Source organism: Ambystoma mexicanum, chromosome 14 (assembly GCF_040938575.1).
Source record: "Ambystoma mexicanum isolate Mex_15411 chromosome 14, UKY_AmexF1_1, whole genome shotgun sequence".
In the NCBI taxonomy this organism is placed as follows: Eukaryota; Metazoa; Chordata; class Amphibia; order Caudata; family Ambystomatidae; genus Ambystoma; species Ambystoma mexicanum.
Genome location: NC_090940.1, coordinates 590,855,462 through 590,881,892, shown reverse-complemented (window position 1 = coordinate 590,881,892; position 26,431 = coordinate 590,855,462).

Below are 26,431 nucleotides of genomic sequence, written 5' to 3'. Positions count from 1 at the left end.
AGGTTGGAATTGCCATTGCATTTCGGTGCTGGACTGCCCCTGGGCAGGACAAAGACTGATATGCAAATGGATATTTCCCATCTGTGAAAGGCACAGTGAGTAAAAGCAGTGGCTGCGAACTCTCAAGTGGTTAATAACCACTGAACAGGTTATCAGGCCTTGTTCTGTCGAGAGAGGGGCGCCCGCTACCTTTGCAAACTAAATTTCAAGGAACCTGGGATTGGTAACCCTAGGTCTCCTGGGGGCAACCAGACGTGGTCTCCCTCTCACTGTGCTTAGAGAGGCATCAGCTTCACCTCACTGATGATCCCCAACAACGGTGAAACACGTGTATGGGGTTGCTGGTGGTACTCTCGTTCAGGTTGGAATTGCCATTGCATTTCGGTGCTGGACTGCCCCTGGGCAGGACAAAGACTGATATGCAAATGGATATTTCCCATCTGTGAAAGGCACAGTGAGTAAAAGCAGTGGCTGCGAACTCTCAGGTGGTTAATAACCACTGAACAGGTTATCAGGCCTTGTTCTGTCGAGAGAGGGGCGCCCGCTACCTTTGCAAACTAAATTTCAAGGAACCTGGGATTGGTAACCCTAGGTCTCCTGGGGGCAACCAGACGTGGTCTCCCTCTCACTGTGCTTAGAGAGGCATCAGCTTCACCTCACTGATGATCCCCAACAAGGGTGAAACACGTGTATGGGGTTGCTGGTGGTACTCTCGTTCAGGTTGGAATTGCCATTGCATTTCGGTGCTGGACTGCCCCTGGGCAGGACAAAGACTGATATGCAAATGGATATTTCCCATCTGTGAAAGGCACAGTGAGTAAAAGCAGTGGCTGCGAACTCTCAAGTGGTTAATAACCACTGAACAGGTTATCAGGCCTTGTTCTGTCGAGAGAGGGGCGCCCGCTACTTTTGCAAACTAAATTTCAAGGAACCTGGGATTGGTAACCCTAGGTCTCCTGGGGGCAACCAGACGTGGTCTCCCTCTCACTGTGCTTAGAGAGGCATCAGCTTCACCTCACTGATGATCCCCAACAAGGGTGAAACACGTGTATGGGGTTGCTGGTGGTACTCTCGTTCAGGTTGGAATTGCCATTGCATTTCGGTGCTGGACTGCCCCTGGGCAGGACAAAGACTGATATGCAAATGGATATTTCCCATCTGTGAAAGGCACAGTGAGTAAAAGCAGTGGCTGCGAACTCTCAAGTGGTTAATAACCACTGAACAGGTTATCAGGCCTTGTTCTGTCGAGAGAGGGGCGCCCGCTACCTTTGCAAACTAAACTTCCACTGATGACCCTGATGAGGGGTCATCAGAGGAAGTCACACTGACTGACAGAAGTGCCGCCAGCCTCAGTGCTGCTGTGGCTGGCTGGCACTTCTGTCAGCTTGCCTGACATAATGGCGGGCGCATCTCCTGTCGCGGCTGCGGCGGGCTTACGCGTCCCGCCAATGCTGTGTGGGACCAGGGGCCTGGCAGGCCCCGGCCCACTTAAAGCACTGGTACTACAGAAGAAACATTCCTCATTCCTTTGACCATGTACCTTCTCACCACATCACCCACCTCCGAAACCTCCACTAGCATGGCTGGTGCAAGTATTTTGGCGGCCACAGGAGACGTATCACCCATTCCATCAGGGCATATGTGCAGTGCCGGCCAGTGGAGTAACTTAGCTGAAAATGTTGGGGGGGACGTGACATCTGAAGAAAAGGTGCCCCAGTCAAATGAATGGGGAAAACATGGTGTGCCATGAAAGTTGGGGGGGGCAAACACCCCTGTCCCCCCCCTAAAATTACACCCATGGTGCCAGCTCTAGGTGCACTCAGGGGGTCAGGCTGCACAAGGGCACCCCCCCCCCCCCCCCCAGCGCAGCAAATAAAGGGCGTCTTGCATTCAGTTTACATGACACTGAGCTCGAGGCTCCAGCTCAGTGTCATGTAAACTTGAGTATTGGTCAAGCCCAGCGTTGATTAAAGAATCACGCTGTGCCCTTAAACACACTTTACAAGAACGGCAAGCGGCTTCCTTCTGCTGTTCGGCTGATACTGTCAAGAACAAGCATCAGCAGAACAACAGAGCTGAGCCCCTTGCTGCTTCATATCTAAAGTGGGGGGGCAACAATCTCACACAGGGCACTGGCAGACCTAGGGCCGGCAGTGCATATTTGCAACACCACTGGGCTAATTGACCTTTAGCGGCCCCTTATGCCCACCCGCCCCCATTGAAATTCTAGGTAGTTGTTTTTGGGGCCTGCCAACCTAAATGTCTGTCATGAGCAGGACAAAATGAAGGTGTTCACCAGCATCGGGGCTGAACGGCAATCCTTAACAGCGGATACGTCGTTACGTGTTGCTTCCGGCAAAAGGTTAAGTAATTGGCACAGTGATGGGATATTTCTGACTGAAAGCCCCCACACAGCTTGAGTTACCTACCAAATCTGTCTGCGTCTAAGAAAAATAAAGCGAGCAACAAAAAAAAAAACCCTTTATTAACATTAGGTTATATTCATGATGTCTACTTGCTCGATAGACAAAAAAAGTGTCTGGGGAGATCCAAATATTCAATCATTCATAGCAGCAGGATGGAAGTTTATGATAAAAGATCTTTGTACACAGTGGGATCTTATTACACTTTTTTTTAGTGTGAGTCTCAAAGTAATGAAAGGGCAATGGTGTAAAACAAGAGATTTTCCCGGCTTGCATTATTATGCATTCTGTGACTTGTACTTTTCCATTCAGAGTGTTGAAAGTAAAACTACAATAATAATACAGTTCTAGAAATATTTTCATCTTGTGAGGTTGCTTGACTATGTGCTTCGTGAATTTTAAAAATAAACTTTATAGGACAGTATTAACGTTAACTTTGAAAGTATAAACTTAACATTTGCACAAAGTAGAGCTCAGAAGTTATGTGGTCATGTGCCTAAATTGTAGTGTGACTTAAAAGACTGGCTTTTCTGTTTACACAAAGTGTGTGATGTTGTGCCAATGTTTTAATACCACTGTGACTTAACGTAACAGCTGTAACCCTTGGAAGTGATTAAGTTCACACTGTTCAAACAAATGTCTTCCTTAAAATGGGCAGATTTTGGCCCTCTACAATCAGTGTTTTAGCTCAGCAGTACTCTATGGTTTGGCGGCGTTGACAATGGGAGATACCGCTATGCTCAATCGATTAGAGGGGCAATTGTGGCATAAAATGTTACATTTACACTCCGCTTCCATGGAGTACCTAGGATTAGGCCTCATCTCCTGACTATTTATTATTTATTTATTTACTGAGTGGGCAACTTCTGAGAAAGCGAGGCAAGCTTTACATTAAGTCGAGGGCTTCGCTAAAATGCGAAAAGAGCTACCGCGTGCTAATGGAGTCTGGCAAACGAGAACTGGAATGTTGTGATTTGAATGATTATTTTTTACACTTGACTAAGTTGCAGAACTATAAACGTTTCGGCTATTGTGTATACCAGTAAGCGGGCGCAGCCCTATTTACTGCAATGCCCAATCCCGGCAGGTCGCAAGTAAATTCTTTTACTAGTTACTAATCACTTCCTTTACTCGCAGTGAGTGGTTCTCCTCTGAAGCTGCCTCTTGAACTAAGCATCTGTCGAATATGCAAGCTAATCCACAAGCCATAGACGGCCAAGCATTTATGTACGGAATATACGTGCAATCTAGAACAGTTTCTGAATCATTATGGACTGATTAAGTAAACAGACCTTGGGCCCTATTGCCTTAACTCTGGGTCAACTTCTCTACTTATTGCATTGTACTTGCACAAATGCACTTGCACTGGTAGAAATTCCTCAGGCCTAGTACACTAGTTAATTTTGTTAGATCATTTGGAAACTTCAAGGACTAAGAATGACTGCGGTATTCCCCTGTTCCCTTTCCCTCTTGAAGTGCTTTGAAGCACTTCATTTGTGTATAAGCGCTTTACAAATAAACAATTCCAATTACAATTGTGCCGTATTTGGTTGCATGTAAACAAAACTATTGAATCAATGAATATAGCTATGCAATGGGATAGGAAATGACCCAAAGGAGCACTGTTTTATGGATGATTGTCATTTATTATGTTTTATGATCTAGTGATCAATGAATTGATATATGAATTACAGATTCATCGATTAAAACTGATTTTTATTGAACTATTGACTTTGTAAAGGAATGTATTGTATTCATGAATGTATGTATTATTGTGATCGAATTGTGAAAAGTTGTATATGAACTAAACACAATAAATACAATACATAAAATTAATGATTTGGTTGGCAAAATTATGTCTCCTCATAGTCCTGAGTGAGGGGCCCCCAAAGCTGCCACTTAGACATGTGCTATGGCTACAGTAGTCCTTCCTCTATCACACATCATTTGGTTTGACAGGCACGTATCTAGCCCCCCCCCCCCCCAGCCAGTCGGTACAGCCAGGTTTGGAGTGTAAATGGCTGAATGCTCTGCCAAACCAACACGAATTTCCATTCGTGTTGCTTCAGTTCAAAGAAGGTGGTTGGACCAGCCAGAGTACTGCCCACACAGGAATTAGAGCAACTCTTTGCTGTGCCTTGTTATGCTATATTATTGACTCTTGTATCGCGTGCCTCCGGCCATTTGAAATACATCCAACACCAAATGAACCAGCCTGAACCTGCTCCCCCGTAGTCACGACAAGTTGACGTGAGGGCTGGGCACTCATTTACAGTCTGTTAATGGAATCTACTGCCTCCAACAAACTCTTCGATGTTCTCCTGCCTGGTTTCACGGACAACAAATGTCACATGCATGTGTACTATGCCATGCTATAGGATTTCCTCCTCCTTTGTAATCACACACATTTGGGTTGTGTCCTGCACACTCAGGGGCTGCACTGCAATAAGATCCAACCTGTCCTGGTTCCTTTTTTTTGCCTCTCCCTCAACAAATTACCAAATAATCCTCTATCTAAACCAGGAAGCTACTTCATTTCCTAACTCTCCATCAGCGACCCTAGCTACACCTTCAACTTCCTAAAATATTGATCACAAACTCTGGCCACGCCTCAAACCACCCCACCCAAATCTTGAAGGAAGTGACAGAAAGTATAGTCTTAAGGAATCGTTGGTAATCAGAGAATCAGAGTTTACCCAAAGTAGCTCACTCAGGATCACTCAGGCGACATTTGGTGAAAACCATGCAGCAGCCATGATTTGTAGATTTCCATAGTAGATTGTGTAAGGGTGTAGAAGTAAGCCTCTGATATAGAGGGGTCATAGTGTTTGCTATAAACCTTACACAGTGTTAAAAGGGAAAGGACAAGCCTATCTCACCCTAACTCTAAGAGGGGGTTCCCTGCCTCAACTGAAATATCTAGTGTCAGGATGTCCAAAGCAAAAGTCCCAATGTCCATTGTCAACATCCTACCTCTGTACCTTACACTCTGGGCTAACTAAATTAAAGGGGATGTTTTCTTGATCCAGAGGGCGACTGCCGTCCTATGGCCAAAAGGCAGTTCTTGTCTTGGTAGGATTTTCCCAGTGTGGCTTCAGCCGCTCCTTAGCTGTTGGGGGAATGTGTCCCTTTCCCCAGCCTTCCTCAGGCTTACAATGTAGTTTCCTAGGGTCCCAGACCCTGATTGGCAGATCTGGCTTCCCCTTGCTATATACTGCACTGATGAAGAACAGCATGGATGCATTCCACAAGCTGTAGCGGGTCCCAGACCCTGGTTGGCAGACCTGGTTCCCTCTCACCGGGTACTGCGATGAAGAAGAGTAGCCTGTATGCACTCTGCAGGCTGTGATGGCAGACACATACTTGGTTCACTAACCTGCCAAGTACTGTATTAACTGTCCATTAACGTCCAGTTCTCACAATTACAGACTTAGTTTTCTTTTCTGTGTGCTTGGTTCACTCTCCTGCCAAGCCTCAGTAAAAGTCCATGGACTTCTTTGCATTTCTCCCACTGCATTAGGGTGCCAGACTCTCCTTTCCTAGCCTTCAGATTCGTGCCACCACCTCCTTGAGCCTTCAGTGCTTCTCTGCTACCCGCAAACCTTGTGGAATGATCTATGTGAGTGTCAGCTCCCTTGAGGTAGCTGGACTTGTTCACGTGGGTTTCCCGTAACTTCCTGGAGCTTCTCTTGTCCTACGGCTGCTAGGCAGTCTTCTCTCCTTCCGGGACAGAGTGGGCCTCACACATTTGCACTTCCCAGGTCTCTGGTGGGCCCAGAGTCTTAGTCCATCTGCAGGCCATGTAGTCCTCACGTCCTAGACCAGCCTCATACACTCTCTCCCCGTTCTCGGTGTCCCGGTCAGCACCCGCCTGCATTTCAGACCCATACTGGCTCTAGTGGTTCCGCTAGGGAGGGCTAGATGACCAGTCAAGTGCCTCTTCAGTGTTTATCTTTTTCTTCCAATCAATTGTCACGAAACACTAGACTGGTAAAAGTGGTTACAATGTTTCTTCGCTATTGCTCCACACTTCCTCCTTGTCTGAGTGCTAAGTGAGTGCTGATGTGGTAACTCACTAAGGCTATTCCTCATCTCAGTGCTCTCTGCCTGGGCTGCTTTAGAAAAGTACATAGGCTATGAGAGCAGGACTGAAGAGGAAGGAGGTGAAGGAAAGGTGGGGTAACTGTAGGAAGGGGGTCTAGGGTCATATGATTGTTGTGGGAATACCACATTCTAGCAATGTGGTCGTCACTGGTCCTAAAGGGGGTTTCCCCTTCCATGAGATCCACCACTGAAGACCACCCCAAGGGAGACTATCGGGTTGCGGCTTTAAAACCCTGTCCTCACAGAAAGGGGATCCCCCTTCGGAAGCAGTGACGACATCCTGGGATTCGTCACAATTATCACCATATAATCGGCTATGATAGGTGTGGATTGGATATCCATGATAAAGAATGCAGTGAAATGATCATACCAAGGTGTTATTAATGGTCTAATATTGCAAACTAAAGCATGCTTCCATGGAGGGGTGTTTGTAGTACGGGAGGATAAACATGAAGATTAAAGGTCAAGTGAGACATAGTCTTGGCATGTGGACCGAGGTTGCATATCTTGTCAAGAACATAATGGGAGTCTATGATTGCAAGGGAAGCAGATTGTTTTAGGTTTTAATGGTAAACTTCAGTGGGTCCTCACTTGTTTTTAAGCAGTGGAAGGATTGAGGATGAGAATGTGCGTAATTAACCATAGTTTTGCCTCAGGTGGCTTTCAACAAGGTGGTGCACTCAACGTGTTGCGATTTTTTGGTGTGGTACAATAAGGTGGATTGGTGACTGGATAGCATGGCATGTACAGAAACCATCATGGCCATGGCTCTCAAGAAGTACATTTGTGGCAGTATAGTTAGAGTGAGGTCAGACCCACTGCCACCCCTCCTTTACCTGAAAATGCAGATGGTGTGCCCAGTAAGGACCCCACTGCTGCCAGAGCAGCGCCGCAGACACGAGGAGAAGCAGGAGACAGCTCAGCTGTTTACTTCACTGCAAGGGGTGCCGCGAACGCAGCAACACCTGCCGCAGGACGGGCAATGATGGATGTGGCACCAAGGAGTGCCGTGTCAACTACAACACCGGCGCAGTGCCAGCAGACTCTGTTCTGAAGCCCGTCCTCACAGGGATTTGTTATATGAAAATAAAGGCCTCCATACATGCCTTAACTGACTAATCCACCAGGGAAATAATATTAAAAGGCACACCAGACAATCTTATGCAACAGGGACTACAGTCCCTCAGCGAGGCCTTTACTTTCTATGTAAAAAAAAGATGCAAGACTGCCTAGAAAGGGGGTGGTGCTTACAAACCCTTTAACAACCTTTCCCAGTCCCTTTTCTGTCACACTCTCTCAAAGAAGGTAAGTCATTAGATAAGGTAAGTGGCCAATACTTGGAGGGGTATTCTTGGAGGTGTGCAATAATGGAGGAGTGTGAGTTAGTTGGGTGAGGACAGGAGGTTGAGGGGGACATCTGAGAGACCAGAGGAGGCGACAGCAGAAGGAGTGCAGAGGCAATTATAAGGAGGGGGTCTGTGGCGTGTTTGTGTGTGAGTTGAGAGTGTGAGGAGTAGAGGCAGAGTAGGAGTAGTGGAGTGGTAATGGTAGTAGTGGCTGAGGTAGTTGTAGTTGCTAGTAGAGATAGTAGGTAGCAGGAGTAGCGAGTGAGAGAAAGAGGCAGGAGAGTGTTCATTGCTAGTAGGGTGTGATAATGAGCAACTAGTGAGTAGAAAGATACATAGATTGGAAGTACTACTAGTAGGACGTAAAGGAAGAAAAGGGATAGTGTTGGTAACAGAGTAAAAATAGTAGTAGAGGAAAAGTAGTACGAGTGACAGGGAGTGGGAGAATAGAAGCAGCTAGTGGTAAGAGTAGGGAGAAAGAGTGTTTATAGCAAGAATAGCAAGAGGCGAGGAAGTAGATTGGAACACAGGAGGAGGGGAACGTGGAGATAACCATAGACAGCGACAGTAAGATGTGAAGGAGTTGAGAAGTAAGAAGAGGAGTCAGATCAAAGGGTGGAGGTTGAACGGCCTAATGATGAATTCAAGGGACAGTAGTGCAGACAGTGTTTGCAAGACGGACAGGTGCACCTAGAGGGAAGGAGGCACCGCCCCTCAACACCCCTAGAACACTAAGAGGGTCTAGGAAAGGGAGACCTAGGGAGTCAGGTAGCCAACACCTTAGGGAAGCCACATTTAGTCTTAAAAAAGAACAAGAGACAGTAGAGGTCACCTGGTGCTAGCCTCCCATTACGGACGCTTGGGTTAGGGAGGTGGGGAAGACTGGGTAAGTTGAGCGAGAGGGACAGCCTTAGAGACACATTCCCCAAGAACATTTTTGCCCTGAGACCTACCCAAGAATCCCTGGACCAGAGTGATTGTAAAGTCCCAATAAAGACCCTTGGGCTTACAATTCGAGCCAGCGTGTTTTTTTGTGGCGGGCTGCCCCATCACGCTCTGCATATCCTTCGGGTCTGCCTGTGTAGTTTTTAGGTGTTTCGTTTGTGGCCATGTACCTGCACGCCCAGGAGCATTGTGCAGTAAAGTTATCCTCCTGAGAATCGTGATGCTCTTTGGTTACAGAGGTGGATGTGGTCCTGTGATAACAAAGAGAATCTTCAAAGGCTATGGGTCAAGGTGCGCTCAGCCAGCGTTGGCATGTAATGAGATAGGAAGCATAAGGCACAGGGGTAGGATTTAGTGGTACCCGTTAAGCTTGCAGGAGTTTTGGTGAGGTGCACAGGCATTAGCCAAATAACCAGATACCAAAGAGAGGCACTGTCAGCTTGTAGACTTTGGTCCTCCGGTGAAGTGGCTCTTAAGGAGGAGTGTTTAGAATTTGTTCCGGGCCAGCATGTGATCAGGATCAGGACAATCACTCTAAAAGAAAGAAGGGTGAAGACATTTATATACAGGCAAGAGCGAAAGGAAATTGAAGGTATCATCTCCAAAATATTACGGCCGAAAATCCTGCAGCCGAAAAATCCCACGGCCAAAAATCCAGAATTTCGAAATACGCTTTTCGGTCACTGGATTATTTTCCCCAAAGTATCACATAGATCCGAAATTGAATGCGCTGGGGTGGTGAAGAATGTTGAACACATTGGAGAGGGAGAGGCAAATGGATACCCGGAGACAGAGAAGAAGGAAGCACATGATGGTGAAAGGAAATTGGGAAGAGAAATAAGTAGGCGCAGGTTTTATGTACCCGCCCGTTCCCTTTGCTCGGCTGAAGTGTTTCTGGTTGAGATTCTTTTTTTTTTTTTTTCAGATTGTCCTGGGTTGGTGGTCGGGACTTCTCTGTGGCAGGCGCCGTCCTGTGGAATTACGTCCCTCTGGCCCTTTGGAGGATGGACAATTATCTGGCCTTTAGGAGTTCCCTGAAGACCTACTTGTTTTATTTTCCCTTCTACTTGTTTGGCAGCGCCATGATGCCTTCGGACGACCATGCACTTTATGCGTTTGGTATAAATAAATAAATAAATAAATAAATAAATAAAGAGTCACAAGGATGCATGGGCGAAGGCAGGAACACATGGACAGAGAGGCACAGAGGCATTATGGGACATGGAAGGAGGAAGAGGGCATAGGACGTGCCTGGAGTAAAAGAAGCAGACTGAGGGACGGTTGGGAGATTAAATTTAGCCACATGGACCATGAAGAGTCAAGAAGAGAAGAGACCATTCAAATACATGTTGGAGTGGTATGTTTTTGGTGACTTGGGAGAAGGAGAGGCTAATGAGGGTAACCAATAATACGACAGGGAATAAAATTCTGATGGTCAAAAACGCTGGCTCTGGAATGCCTGATCAACCCTCTATACAGGCAGGGTGAGGAGGCCCGGGGCAAAGGAAGATGGAGGAGAAGGCCGTGTTAAGCCCCCTCCTTAAAAAATAAAATGCAATGGCTGCAGTGGCCTTAATAGCCATCAACACTTAAATCACCTCCAGTATGACATAGTTGCCCCATGGCACATAAGCGGAGATAAAGGCAAGGGGGCATTTATTGTGGGCAAGGATGCACGTAGCGGCACGGAGAGGTCATTTGATGAACTAAGGGAACGGCCAAGCCACTGGAAAGCCGGAGCAGGATCGACATTGATGTATCCATTGGAGATGTCACTGGACAAATAGACCTAGGCCTTCAAGAACAAAGAAGAGGAGGAAGTGAATGGGTGCAGTGGGCCAATGGGATGCCCTCCTGAGGAACAAAAAGGGCACTGGAGATCAAAAGAATAGCGGGCATGGCTATACAACGAATGCATGGCTACCTACATAACGTCTCCAATGGTCATCGTGACCTAGTTGCCGTAAGGTATTTACCCGATGTCCATCCTATCCTCGCCTAAAGGGGTTTGTGAGTGGTCAGAAGGCTGTCCGTATACACCCAGGAGGCCACTGGGAGGAGACCTGTGTTTAACCTGAGAAGAGCCTTTTTGTATCTCCGGATATAGAAGCCCAGAATATTTCTCCATAAAACTCTGCGACATAAAGTGGCGCGAGTCGCTCGAGGTCCCTCCAGATCTCTGGGCTTGGACAAGAAATATAGCCTTTACGCGTGCATCGCCGGAGCCTTAAATCTTAGCCTTTTCATAGGAGACGTCCCCAGAGGCTGGCACGATACCTAATTACATTGGGGCATGATGGATGTTCGCTTTAAAGCCAATACGCAGGTGGAGGGTCTGTTGTAGTTTCTATTTTCTAATTTATCTCCCCTTAACAGCCGATTGTTGCCTTACACCGGGGACGGCTAAAAGCTTTTCCAGAGGAAATGTTTGTGTAAATAAAAATTTGAATGACAATTGCATGATGGACAGGGCTTGCTTTTGCCCGGCTTCTATTTCCGACTGGCTGGGGAGCCCTCTGGGTAGAAATCTTCATTTCGCTGCTCTACACGGTGGCAGGCTTTGAGAGAAGAGGCGAGAACCAGCGAACAACATGGTGCCCGATAAAAGGGCACCGGCGCAAAAATCTTCCTTAGGGAACCGTGACTGGACTCAAATATCATGCCCCGTCAAATGACAACGATAAATCCGTTGCATGGCTTTATAACGAAACATTTTATGAAGAATGCACTTTTAACGAAAATTTTATAACGAAAAATATAACACTTTTTTTCCCCTTTTTTTGGGAGTTCACCCGGAAACCCCGTTTCCCACCCCTAAAAACCCACCCCAACCATTTCCCCACAAGCATTAACCCTTTAACCAACCCCCAACATGCATTTTCGATATATTTATTGTTATAAAACATTCGATATATGTGCATTCTTCATAACATTTTCTTTATATGGACTGCATACCGATAAATCGCTTCTCCTCGGCAATGCTGACAATCAGTTCATGCCAGCTGCTCTGCATGGGTCTGGCACCAAATGTTGAAGTGCCAAATTAGCATGCAGTACATTTTCCTGTCCTGTAGGGGCAGTGCTCGACGTGTACAAAAACAAAAGTAGTGGAGCTATGGTACCTCTGCCCTGTCCCCTTTTCTGCCCCCTCCCCTGATTCTCACGGTCACCCAGTGGCCCCATTCAAACCCCATGCTTGGGTCCTTCCTTTTCTCCACTCCCCCCCACAACATTATGTGTTACAACAGTTCTAGTAAGACTGAAGAAAACACAATGAAATAAAATTGATTTAAATTATCACCATTAGTGTGTCATTGTCCCACTTGGCATGCACCTTAATACAGCCTACCCTTCACCACCCACCCTTTTCACCTCTTAAAGAACATGTCTGACTGGCTCCCGGCAGGTCCACTCAGCCTTTCATCCTTCCGAGGTCGATAAAATGAGTACCATTAAGTTGGGTAACAATAAATATCTGTTATTAGTGCCAAGATGACCCTTCGGGGGTGAACGTGCGCTTTACAAATACGCCTGATATGGCCAGCCACAGACACGCCCCGCCCATTGCCTGCAAACAAGTCTGAGCCTACAGCCATTCACATGCAGATGGCGATCAACCTGGGCGTTTTGGCTGCTTGGGAATGGGTTTTGTATCCCAAGCAGCCTCTTGAAATAATAATTTTCCTGCACCTTTGCAATGCAATGTTGCACTGGCTTCCTAGCAGCAGGTCACAAGTTCGAGTCCCCAATAGGGGATTATTTAAAATAATTTCTGTCCTAGAATCACATAAAATAAGAGAAAGGTGATGGGTTGCCCTGAAGAGTAAGGGAATATTGTACCTTTTAGTTCCCGCCCACTTTGACCTCTGTGTAGGGGAAGTAATGAGCTGGAGTCAGCACTTTGTGAGTGTCACACACTCACCCTCACCCCTCAGTGTTCCTAGTGTTCCCCCTGCCCGTTCTCGCACCTCTACCCCATCCCGCCCTCCTGCCTTGTTCCGGGACTCACTTGTGCTTTCTCCGAGTCCCCATGTGCCACTGCGCCTGGTTTGACATGCTGCCTACTCGCGGAGACACCCGTTCCATTGGCGTGTCCCTGGGCGATTGCGAGACCGACTTCTTCCGCGTCACATGACCAGCATCTCCCGCTCACGTGTTTCTAAGTTACACTCATGTGATGCGGTTGCGACTCATGTGACGGTAAGGTAATAGTCAGCGCCGGTATTTAAACAGCCGCATCGCAACACTTCGGTGCTTCACTGCTGTTTATTTGGACACCTGTTCGGCGCTACACTTATTCCTTCGGATTACTTGGACATTGACCTCAGATTACTCTACGGACTGCTATCGGATTTCCCCTGGCTTCTGGCTCTTGCTTCATTGGATTCCTTGTTACGATTCACAGACTGCCTCTTGGACATTCTACTTCCTTAATCCTTAGGTACTACGTTCTGCTCAGCTTCCTTGTCCGAATTCTGGCAGCAGGTGGGCCCGGCACACGCAGCTCAGTGACATCTACTGCCCTGAAAAAGGAAACAGCCTTGCTGGGTCCCAGAACCTCCTCTATTGGTGCACCAGATACTCCACGGCCACTGATTGGTAAGATCATTCCACTTCCTTGTTGTCTGGTTTATTATTCCTGTCTTAGGCTTGTTACTTAACCGGTGCTTTCTTTACAGTGGTTCGGGGTTCCCAGAGGTCCACGGTTCCGGAAGATCATCTCCCACCTGTGGCCTCAAAGGTTGTACAGAGAGTGATTTAGATTCTCTCTGTGCGGCACTTGTGGACAGAGGACTCTTCTGACTACACGACAGTCAAGACACAACAGACTCTGAAGCCATCCTGTCGTGTAGTCAATGGAGGGAGCCGCGGATGACACCTTGGCCACTATGGTCGAAGCCATAACCGTGTTACGTGCAGATATGGCCAGAGCAAACACTGCCATTCACCAACGTTTAGACAACATCCCAAGCACTAGACACCCCCTGCCCCCAGATGCTGAGTTTGGGGATGCTTCACCAGCGTCATCAGCCCCATACCCTGTCCAGCCTCCTGTTCCATCCCCTCCGAATCCCATACCCGTGGTACTCCCCTCTCCTTTTCCATTGGCTTCCCCCGAGAGGTTTCATGGGGATCCTAGTAAGTTTAGAACTTTCTTGAATCAATGCAAACTGCATTTCTTGTATAGGCCCCAAGCCTTTCCAGATTCAACCAGTAAAGGAGCATTCACCCTCTCACATCTAGCCGGTACAGCCGCTGCCTGGGCTAACCCGCTCCTGGAAAATGATAACCCAGCACTTTATGATTTTGATTTACTGGTCACGGAAATGTCCCGGGTGTTCGACACTCGTCACAAGGTTCAGTCCCAAGATCTGGAACTCTTGGAACTGGGACAAGGGAGAGGGTCCTTAATCGAGTATATAACAAAGTTCAATCAGCTTGCAGCTGAGACCTCATGGCCTGAAAGTAAACAGGCTGTTGTGTTTTATAGAGGCCTAAACAACGCTATGAAGGATGCTCTTGCTGTTGTTCCCTCCTTGCCAACCTCTTACCAAGACTTAGTTGACTTAACCCTACAGTTGGACGCCAGGCGTTCTGAATGCAGGGCTGAGGCCGGTTTTGCTCATATGTCAAACCCATCTGTCACCCCTGCTGCCTCCAACACCAGTCACAAACCCATGCAGATTGGGGGCATAAGGAGCCCGATCACATCCATAGAAAGGGAACGCAGGAGGGTGGACAATGCATGCTATTATTGCGGTATAACTGGTCATTTCGTGAAGGAGTGTCCCCACCGGCCAAAGCTCAAGTCTTCGGGTTTTCGCAGTGCTCGACCCAAGAACCGGGGGCTGGGTTGAGCGCTCCTTGTTACACCCCGAATCCTATTCCTGCATTCGGTCGCATCAGGCCCATACATGTACATGCTATTCTTCAACCCACGCCTGATGTCTCACACCCAGTTACTATTATCATCGACCCGGGGGCCATGTGTAATTATATTGACATCGCGCTTGCTCAAACCCTGAAACTACCTCTGCTAACTAAAACCAGGCCAGAACCAGTGCAGGCAGTCGATGGGACATCTCTGATTTCTGGGCCCATCAAACAGCAGACAACCCGAATGCTCCTGACCATACAGGCTATACACAAGGAAACCCTGAGCTTTGATCTCATCTCGATGCCCCAGTTTGGCTTAATATTGGGGATACCTTGGCTCCAGGAGCACAATCCGTTAATAGATTGGAAAACAGGTACTGTGCACTTTGAATCTGATCTCTGCCAACACTATTGTCTACCAACAACCACTAGCAACAACACACCCGCTCAGGCTTTGGGGGCCATTGCTCACTTGACCATAGAGGATTCTACGATTCCCCCAACAGAACAGCATATAGTAGGACTGATCTCCACACTTGTTCCCACCCAATACCAGGATTACACAGGGGTGTTTGATCGAGGTTCATCTGAAGTACTTCCTCCACACCGTTCTTACGACTGCCCAATAGACTTATTTCCAGGTAGTGCTATTCCCACAGGCCGGATTTATTCTCTCTCTCCTACAGAAGACATAGCCCTGCAGGATTACATCCAAAAGTCCCTCCGCCTAGGCCATATACGTCCTTCCACTTCTCCAGCAGCTAGCCCCATCTTCTTCGTCCCCAAAAAAGAGGGCGGTTTGCGGCCGTGCGTGGACTATCGCCGGCTTAATGCCATCACAAAAAAAAGGCCGCTACCCCATTCCTCTAATCACACCTCTGCTAGACCGCCTCACACATGCAACTGTCTTCACTAAACTGGATCTCCGTGGTGCTTACAATCTAGTCTGTTTGCACCCTGGAGATGAATGGAAGACCGCCTTTTGCACCCGCTAAGGGTTGTATGAGTATACAGTCATGCCATTCGGTCTATGCAATGCACCGGCCACGTTCCAGAGATTCATGAATGACATCTTTTCCGATATCCTGGACATGTTTGTCATGGTCTATCCAGACGACATTTTGATTTTTTCCCAGAATATGAAGGATCAAGTACAACATGTTCGGGAAGTGCTTTCTCATCTACAAAGACACTCCTTGTTTGCCAAACCCGAGAAGTGCCAGTTCCATGCAGATTCTGTGGAGTTCCTCGGTTTTCATATCACGTCCGGGGTTTTGGCCGTGAATTCATGCAAGGTGCGGGCGGTGTTGGACTGGCCGGTCCCCAAAACCCTGAAGGCACTTCAGTCTTTTCTTGGCTTCGCTAATTACTATAGGCGTTTTATCTCTGGGTTCTCGTCTCTAGTGGCGCCCCTTACTTCTTTGATGAGTCCTCGCACTCCCTTCCTGTGGACAGAGTCACACCAACGAGCCTTCGAGGCTCTCAAAACAGCCTTCACTACTGCCCCTATCCTACAACACCCGGACCCAGAACTACCGTTCATAGTGGAGGCTGACGCCTCTTCCTTCGCCTTGGGTGCGGTTTTGTCACAGACCTGCTCTGCCACCGGTCGTCTTCACCCCGTGGCCTTTCACTCCCGCAAATTCACTGATGCCGAATCCCACTACACTGTGACCGAAAAAAAATTGCTAGCTGTCATGGATGCTTTCCGTGTTTGGCGACACCATCTCTTGGGTGCTAAGCACTGGGTCACGGTTTATTCAGATCATCAGAACCTGCAGGATCTAGCATCCTTGAAATGTATCAACAGCAGGCAGGTCAGATGGCATTTATTCTTTGCGGCTTATGATTTTGTTATCAAGCATCGCTCGGGTTCAACTCACGGCAAGGCAGATGCATTGTCGCGTTCCCCTGGGGGGGTCGCCTTGTTGGTGTTTCCGGATACTCTTCTGGATGTTGGCAAGGTAGTTTGTTTGTGTACACCGACCTTGCCTTTACTCGAAGCTGTTCGGAGCTGGGTCACCCTACACCCAGACTAGTTGTCCGAATGGGATCTTGTGATTCATGATGGACTACCCTTTGTTTCCAATCGCCTATTCTTACCCACTGCAGATACCTGTAACATGGCCTTGGAGTGGTCTCACAATGCCCCTGTTCATTGACATCCCGGCCAGAAACGCACGTTGGCGTTACTGAAAAGATGGTGCTGGTGGCCGTCCATGAAGAGGGACGTGGAATGTTATGTCAACACCTGTGTGGTTTGTGCACAATGTAAACATCGTAGGGGTCGCCCTGTGGGTCTCTTGCTTCCTTTACCTGTCCCTCCCAGGCCCTGGCACACCTTGACCATGGATTTCGTCACCGATTTGCCCCAGGTCCAGGGCTTTGATACCTTGTAGGTGGTCATTGATTCCTTTTCTAAGATGGCTCGTTTAATTCCCTGCAAAGGCATTCCCTCCGCTCCTACACTGGCCAGGCTGTTTTTTTAGAACGTTTTCTGTCTCTTTGGGTTTCCTTCGGTTCTCATCTCGCATAGGGGTTCCCAATTTACGTCACGCTTTTGGCGTGTTCTGACCAAACTACTTGGTATGGATGTCCGCTTCTCCTCAGCACATCACTCTGAGACGGACGGCCAGACTGAAAGGCTCAATCAAACCTTGGAGCAGTATCTACACTGTCTAATCTTGCAGATGCAAACATCCTGGTTGAGAGTGCTGCATCTCGCGGAGTTTGCATACAACAACGCTGTGCATTCCTCCACGGGTTTCTCCACCTTCTATGTCTTGTATGGTCAGCACCCCCGTGTTTTACCCTTCATGGACCTACCATCCTCTGTCAAATCAGCTGCCGCTGCTTGTGTTAGGGACCTGTCCTCCATCCACGCGCATGTCTCGACCCACCTCGTCGAGGCTCAAGCGTCCATGAAGGCACAGGCTGATTAGGAAATGGGTGATGGCCCCATTGCATTCCGTGGGGTCCCGTGTCTGGTTGTCTACTCGTCACTTACGGCTGGTGGGTTGCCGCAAGCTTTTGCCTCGTTTTGTAGGACCCTATGTAGTCACCCGAGTTATCAATCCTGTGACCTATCGTCTTGCACTCCCAGGATCCTGGCGGCTTCACCCAGTTTTCCATCTCTCCCTACTCTAGCCCTGTTCCGCTCCTACACGGCTTCGTGTCCCTGTGGCTCCGGTGTCTCTGTCCGCCCCGAATGTGTTCGAGATCTCTGCTATCCTGGGCTCCGGTGTCTGTAGGGGTTGTCTTCAGTACCTTGTGGACTTGTCGGGGTATGGCACGGAGGAAAGGTCCTGGGTCCCTGCTGTTTATGTCAATGCCCCCCGCCTGGTGGCACGGTTCCATAGGGACAATCCTATGTGCCCACGGGGTCGTGGGCCTTTGGGTGGGGGATCTGTCACACACTCACCCTCACCCCTCAGTGTTCCTAGTGTTCCCCCTGCCCGTTCTCGCACCTCTACCCTATCCCGTCCTCTTGCCCGGTTCCGCGACTCACTTGTGCTTTCCTCGAGTCCCCATGTGCCACTACGCCTGGTTCGACATGCTGCCTACTCGGGGAGATGCCCGTTCCATTGGCGTGTCCCTTGGCGATTGCGAGACCGGCTTCTTCTGCGTCGCATGACCAGCATCTCCCGCTCACGTGTTTCTAAGTTACACTCACGTGATGCGGTTGCGACTCATGTGACCAGAAGGTAATAGGCAGCGCCGGTATTTAAAAAGCTGCATCGCAACACTTCAGTGCTTCACAGCTGTTTATTTGGACACCTGTTCGGCGCTACACCTATTCCTTCAGATTACTTGGACATTGACCTTGGATTACTCTACGGACTGCTATCAGATTTCCCCTGGCTTCTGGCTCTTGCTTCATTGGATTCCTTGTTACGATTCACGGACTGCCTCTTGGACATTCTACTTCCTTAATCCTTTGGTACTATGTTCTGCTCAGCTTCCTTGTCCGAATTCTGGCAGCAGGTGGGCCCGGCACACGCAGCTCAGTGACATCTACTGCCCTGCAAAAGGAAACAGCCTTGCTGGGTCCCGGGACCTCCTCTATAGGTGCACCAGATACTCCACGGCTACTTATTGGTAAGATCGTTCCACTTCCTTGTTGTCTGGTTTGTTATTGCTGTTTTAGGCTTGTTACTTAACCAGTGCTTTCTTTACAGTGGTTCGGGGTTCCCAGAGGTCCACGGTTCCGGAAGATCATCTCCCACCTGTGGCCTCAAACATTGTACAGAGAGTGATTTAGATTCTCTCTTTGCGGCACTTGTGGACAGAGGACTCTTCTGACTACACGACAGTCAAGACACAACAGAGAGTCACAGTTTTCTGGAATTTCGTTAACCTGAAAGTGATTTCATGCCACTGTCCGCCCCCTAAAATTGTTATATCCCAAAATACATTAACCCCTTGGGTGTCATAGGGCAAGCATAACATCTATGCAATGTGTTTGAGATATGTGCAACCCACAAGTCCCAGCAAGCCCCCCTTGAAAATGTATTAATTATGCTCTGTTTGGGTATTTTATGAAAGATCATAGTTTTGATCATAACGCAATACATAATTTTTTTACATTTATTTTATTTTGAGCTACAACCCTGAGGCACAGCAGGAGTGCACAGCACTCACATGGTCAATGGGTGATAGTGAGGAATTGGCATCTAGCTTTTTTAAAATGTTTGTATTAATAATAGAATTATGCAGGTAACTCCATTTCTGGAAGGGAAATCTACTGATCAGAACTCTCTTTCATAAGCTCCATGCCAAAAGCATAGTGTACATGTGTGCTCTGCTGCATCAGTGTCCTGATCTGCAGCGCCTGCCGTCCAGTGGCACTGAGCAGGATCAGAGGTCACAGGTGCTCATTTAGACAAAAAAACAAGAGGTGGAATGAAGGTTCTGTAATCCGTATAAAATCACATTGATTGTATAATCCACTTTTAAGGCCGCCCAGGCAGGCCCATAAATTAGCAGCAAGACGTTAGTTCTACAAAAACCAAAAAACATGTACAGAGATTAAACAGTGAATTACATGACATCATAGTCCACCAACAAATGTAAAAATCGATGCAATAAAGTACAAGATACAATTCATCATACTGTCCCCACATTTAAAAAGACAAGCACAATGTGCAAATGAATCTCTATACACAATACATATCCCCGAATCACTCTGATCGGAGTGATACATACCTACGCCTAATCTGTGTCAAAGACATCAGAAGGACACAAACATTCATGAAATTCACAATAACACAAACCACAGCCTATTAGGTGAGACAACTGTATAAACCTTGTCTTCATTGAGCTCTTATAAGGGTCTTGTATCAGTTACCTTTTCCTATTTTGAAAAACTCTCCCGTGCACATTCAGAAATATGTTTTATTCAGGACTGACCGCCCATATTAATTTGCATTTCAAGAGTGCGCCTGGGTCAGTTTGGTATCTAATGACTCAATCCAACAGTGTGTCCAGCTTTGCCACAAATACTTCCTCAATGTTGCCAATTTTTTCTCCCAGATGTTCTGGGTAAATCTTGTACAACGTGGCCATGATGACCATCAACTGGGTCACATAATCGTCCTCAGCTTCTATTCATTGCAGCTCAAAACTACCAGCATCCACAGTTTTATAATGACAACAGGATCACTCTTTATTTCATGTCGTCCTGCCGTGCTCGTCTTTGCAATTGAAAAATAAAACAGGGCGAGCTCAGCATCGAAACGTATTATTACGTTGAGTCACAAGTGCTCATTTGACAGCTGCAGTGACAGCCAAGCCGGTGCAGCTAGGTGTTGCATTTGATATATGCACCCCTGTTCCAAACACTACATGACTCTGACATTGCGGTCCTGGTGGCACACAAAACCGCATATATATAAGCCTATATATAAGCCATACCAGAGTTTAGGGAATGGTGGCCAGCATCTCCCATAGTTATCCAAGCCACATCAGTCTAATAGCACACATGTATCAGCCCTGTGAGCCCTGCTCAGCTACGAAAGGGTGTGTATTTTCTCCAGACTGGCTGGACCTTGCCACTGTTGGCAAGACTGTAGCCTTGGGGATTGCCTCTCTTGGTGGAACTCACAGCTCCTGAGAGCCAATACAGCCAGGATTCCTGCCATTTCACTGTCAAACCACTGTGAGCCGTGATTCAAGTATGTTCGACCAAGATAAAACCACCAGGATACCTCAGAGCTCCCTTGGGCACTCTCTGAATTTCGAACCACTGTCCTGAATGTTCAAACCCGTTTGCCACCACATTGAGCGAAGTACTGCTGCATCTGCACTGCTCGAAACGCTGTTGGACCCCCAGTTTCTTCATCGCCAAATGAGCTGCTGATCGGACAGATCCTGGTGTTCTTCACAATCTATGCCCTTCTGGCCCCAGAATTGAACTTACTCGCCTGCGCATCCTGTCATCAGCCCGTCCACCGTCGAACCTCGACTACTGAAACTGATGCTTCATCTGCTTGCTGTTGGACCTCTGTGACTGCTGCTTTTGAACCACAACAGCACTCGGAAGCCTTGTTCGCCATTGTTGAATCAGCAAGACACTGCAGGGTATTATTGACTGAAATCTGACCCTCTGGTCCATTTTGGGCCTTAGAGACTGGCTAGGTCACATGAATTCCATTTTTCAGCTCAAGAACACATACTGTGGACATTGTGGTTTTAATTGCTTTTTCTCCCACTCTGTCATTACTCAGGGTCCTGCATCTTGCTAACTTGCATATTATGTGTCCTTTCTTCATCAGTGGGGTTTACAATGTTTTGTAGTAAGTTATTATTATTCATGGTGTGTTAATTAAAGAATACTCTTTTACAGAAGCGTGATTGGACTGTTTTACTTTGCTATTTGGGTAGCTAATGAACCACAGCGGCTCTGACTCTCACTTACAGTTTCTTCACGGATTTCCCTGCTCCGGTATGCCTCTGTAGTGTGGAGACCAGGTAAACATGGGCATTGCCATGCTGTCCCAGCTGCAAGCACTTGCTCCTGTTCAGCCTCCGGCTCATAGCATCGACAAAACTTTTGAACTAAGTACTGCCATACCCAGCAGGGAACCATGTTAAAATTGCCTTATTTAACACTAGGGCCCTCATTACGACCCTGGCGGAAAGTGACTGACCGGAGCGCCACAGCGTAAATAGCGTTTCCGCCATTGCACGAAGGAGCAAAGTGCGGCCCATTCCGACCCATCGGGCACGAGCACCACGCCACGGCGGAAGTGCAAAGTCCGCGATGGCGGAAATGACCCCAAAACGGCCCACACCGCCGCCGTACGGCGCCCTAGGTGCTATACCGCCACCCCTCTTAGCGGTCACCGCAGTGTGCGCCTACCGGAAAGTACGGTGACCGGAAATATACGGAAACGGAAGTAAAAACATGGGCCCGGAACGGGAAACATCCCGCCGTACACCTATAAAACCACTAAAACCACACAACCACTAAAATCACTACCCTGAAACACACCCCAACCCGTCACCCACCCTAGCGAAACCAAGAAAAATGGGAAAAGTAGCGAAGAAAGCGTGCGACCGCAAGCGGCAGGTCCACTTCTCCCGTGAGGAACTCACCGTGCTAACAGAGACCCTCCAGGAGAATGCTGCCGTCGTCTTCTCCACGCAAATGACCAGAACGGCACTTGCAAACAAGAAGACCATATGGGCTCTGGTGGCACAGCGGGTAAGTGCGGTGGGGACCGCACCCCGCACCCCACAGCAATGCCGCAAGCGATGGGACGACCTGCGGATACGCGTCCGCAGCATACTCTCTGCCAACCGCAACATTGCCACAGCCACCGGGGGAGGTCCTGAATCACCCATCAAGTTGACCCCCTGGGAAGAAATCTGTGCCTCCACCATCGGAATGGAGAGCATAGAGGGAGTCGGAGGGATGGAGAAAGGAGTGCAGACATCCGAAGATTCAGGTAGGTGGGCCAGATAAAACAATGCCAAATCCACACAGTCCATCCATGTGAAGTACCATGCGTCCACATAGTGCAACAGAAACACATGTCCAGGAGAACGTCCACACACATCGGCCTGATAGCGCACGTTAAAACCCACAATAAATACATAAATAATTAAAAACCCCTAATACACGCACTACACGTGCAGCAGGCACACCCTAACTGCAGGCTGCCAAACAACTGCACCCTCACTCCACACACAAATTAAAGCACCTCCAAGGCCCCGACCCAAATCACCCTCAGGTACCACCCCAAAGCATGTGATACAATGCCATTCCAATTCCCACAGACCCATCAATAACCCTCGCCCTCCTTTACTCCACCACAGGGTCCGATCCAAACGACGAGCTACAGGACACCCCTACCAGCACACCTGCAAAGAGGGCCAAGACCAACGGCCAGAGACCCTCCACCTCAGCTGCACGCATCAAGACACGGCAGCAGCACAAATCAGGTGGCAGCACAGAGGAGGGAACATCAACAGGCACCCCAGCAGCCAGCATGCCCACAACACCACCACCACAGGTCCCCCCAATGGATGCCACAGAAGGCACTGCCTCTGGTGGCAGCAGCACCATAGGTGACACCCCATTGATGGCAGCATGCTCGGACACAGAAAACGGGGATGTCGAAGTCAGATCCATCCATGACCTGTCCCAATCCCCCTGTCTGTCCCATCCCGTACAACATGAGGATACCACGCAGGGGCACCCACAAGACGACGACTGGCCATCCCCCACAAGCCCTGTGGCAAGGCAACATGAGGACAACAGCCCCTCTGTGACACCCCCGCAAATGGCCATGGCCCAGCAGAGGCAACAGTCCCTCGACCAGTTAATCGTACAACAGCAGCAACTGGCCACACTCCTCAAGGACCATGCCGATGAATGTGGGGGCACTAAGGCAGACATAGAAACATCAACTAAGACACTTAGGGCAGAAATGGAGAGAGGTACAGAGACGCTAAGGGCACAAATGGAGAGTAGCACCGAGAGCCTGAGAGTCCAAATGGAGAGTAGCACCGAGAGCCTGAGAGTCCAAATGGAGAGTAGCACCGAGAGCCTGAGAGTCCAAATGGAGAGAAGCACCGAGAGCCTGAGGGGGGAACTGCATGCGACGTCCAAAGACGTATGTGCCGAACTTGCCGCAGTGCGCCGTGTGCTCACTGAGCTCTCGCAAACCCTTAGGGACATGCATGGACGTGAGCAGGCAGACACATCATCCGTTGCAAGTTCCGTCCAGGGCAGCCCCCAACGTAGATCTGGAAGGAACCTGCGCTCCACAGGCAGGGGTGCCCCTGATACCCGCAGAGGGGGCTTGCAATAGCGACAGCCCACTGACAATGAGCATCTTTGGACACTGGTGTTCGGGGGGGAGGTAGGAGGGTGGAGGGGGTGTGTTGGGCTCACTTGGGTGGCGGGTCGATAGGGTGTTCAACATGACATCACATATGCCATAAAAAGTGCACGATCAACCAATGAGATGTGTGGACATTGATCTTTGTGTACTAGGCCATCATAGGCGTACAGTCCATATTGTGCATGTCCCAGACACACGCAGTGCCACGAGTCCCGTGTCCATGTATCAGCCACCAGGCGTGAGTACTAGAAGCATGCATCAATGAGATGCTGACGAATGTCACGGGCCTCCGGTGCCTCGCAGACTCCATGAGGTGCAGCCACATCCCCACCCTCATCATGACCATCATCAGGTGCTTGCAGTTCTGCGTCAGGGGGCATGGGCACATTTCTACGTACGCACATGTTGTGGAGCATGACACATGCCATGACCATCTTTGCAACCTTCTCATGGCGGTACAGGAGTGCCCCGCCAGACCTGCTGAGGCAGCGGAAACGAGTCTTCAGTAGGCCGAATGCCTGTTCAATGACTACACGGGTACGTGAGTGGGCATGGTTGTAGTCCTCCTCATGCTGGTCCCGTGGGTTCCGGACTGGTGTGAGGAGCCATCTCTTCAGTGGATATCCAGCATCACCTGTATGTGGACGAGAAACGTATGATGTGGAATGCCATTGATACGTACGCACACCCCCCCTCCTTCCTGCCAGGTCATTGCCAAATCACATACCCCACATAATCATGCATGTAATGAGACTCACCGAGTAGCCAGGATCTGTTCCCTGCGTGTCGCTCCATGTAGCGTGGTATTGTAGAGTTCCTCAAGACCATAGAATCATGGGTTGATCCAGGGAATCGGGCACAACAATGTGTAATGATCCTGTTGGAGTCACACACCATTTGTACATTCAGGGAGTGAAATTGTTTTCGGTTGCGGTACTGGGCCTCCATGGTATGTGGGATGACCAATTCCACATGGGTGCAGTCGATGGCACCAATGCAACCCGGTATGCCGGCAAGTGCATGGAATCCCACTTTTGTGTTGGTAATTTCCTGCTCCGAGCGTGGTAGAGAGATGTAGTCGTCTGCGTGCTGCAGGAGGGCATCGAGCACTTGAAATAGTGTCCGTGAGAACAGTGGCTGAGAAATGCCATGCAACTGTCCGACTGTGTGCTGGTAGGTGCCTGTGGCCAGGAAGTGGAGTACAGACACCACCTTCAGTAGGGGTGGGATGGCGGTTGGGCTATCTATCATGCTGACAAGGTCAGCCTGTGTCATGTCCACAATGGCGGCTATGGTGTCCCGGTCCAGACGGTAGAGGGTGTGGATCTGCTCATCAGTGAGGTTGAACGGATGTGCTCGGAGGCGTGGGATTGCGGGCTGCCTGCGTGGTGGTAGTGGCTGTGCTGGTGGGCCTTGCTGGCCCTGCCTTGGCCTCCTCCTCCTCCTGCGTCTCCTCCGTGCGGCTGGTTGTAGTTGGTGTTCGTCTTCTTCTTGGAGTTGGAGCACTTGCAGTGCTATCAGGTCCCCCAGGGCCAACATCGCGAGTCCTGCCGGTAGCATTTCGGTGTGGTTGTGGGAGGAGACTGGCTGTGCAATTTATGTGTTTTCAGGCTGTATGGCCTCCACCTGTGGTGATTAATTCCACCTGTGCAAACTGCTCTCCCCTTTGGCCGAGCACGTCCCGCGCACAACGCTGCAATTCGGGGAATGGCATCTTGCTATTGCAATCATGTATTTGTACCCGATGGCCGTGTAAGATTGGTTGATATGTTCATTCTGCTGTGGTCCCATTGTTTCACATACTATCTGTGCAGTCGCGAACAGACTTGTGAAGGGTCAGTGGAACGTAGTACTCGAGTAACGGTGGGCCCTCATGCATCACTGTACCGAGTTGCAACGATGGGCGGGGCGTCCCATTTGTGGGTGAAGGCAGTTGCCATTTTCACACACAGCCGCACTCGATGGAATAATTAGTGATTTCAAACGGCCACAGATGCCTTTTCGACGTGATGTTGCAAATGAGGAATTCGAAGGGCGGCGCTTTCGGTTTCCAGCTAGCGGCGAGGAGATGCCCACAGGTCTGACTGCAAATATAACGTTCTATTGTTCAATGTCCTTGAGACAGGGCCCATGGCGAGGAAGCAATGATTGATATGAATAGTTTGGGATGCGCAATAGCTACGTGGGCGATGAGGCCGGCCGTTCCCAAATACATGTTACTTCACAACACTGGAATTACGGGCTGGGGCACTGTGGATTTTGCAGGCTGCATAACGCACAGACTCAATGGATGTTTCTAATGTTATGTGAGTAATTATTCAGGCGTTTTGATCCCGGGATGAGGGAATGATGAATGGATGCATGGGCAGGTGATTTGATACAGAGT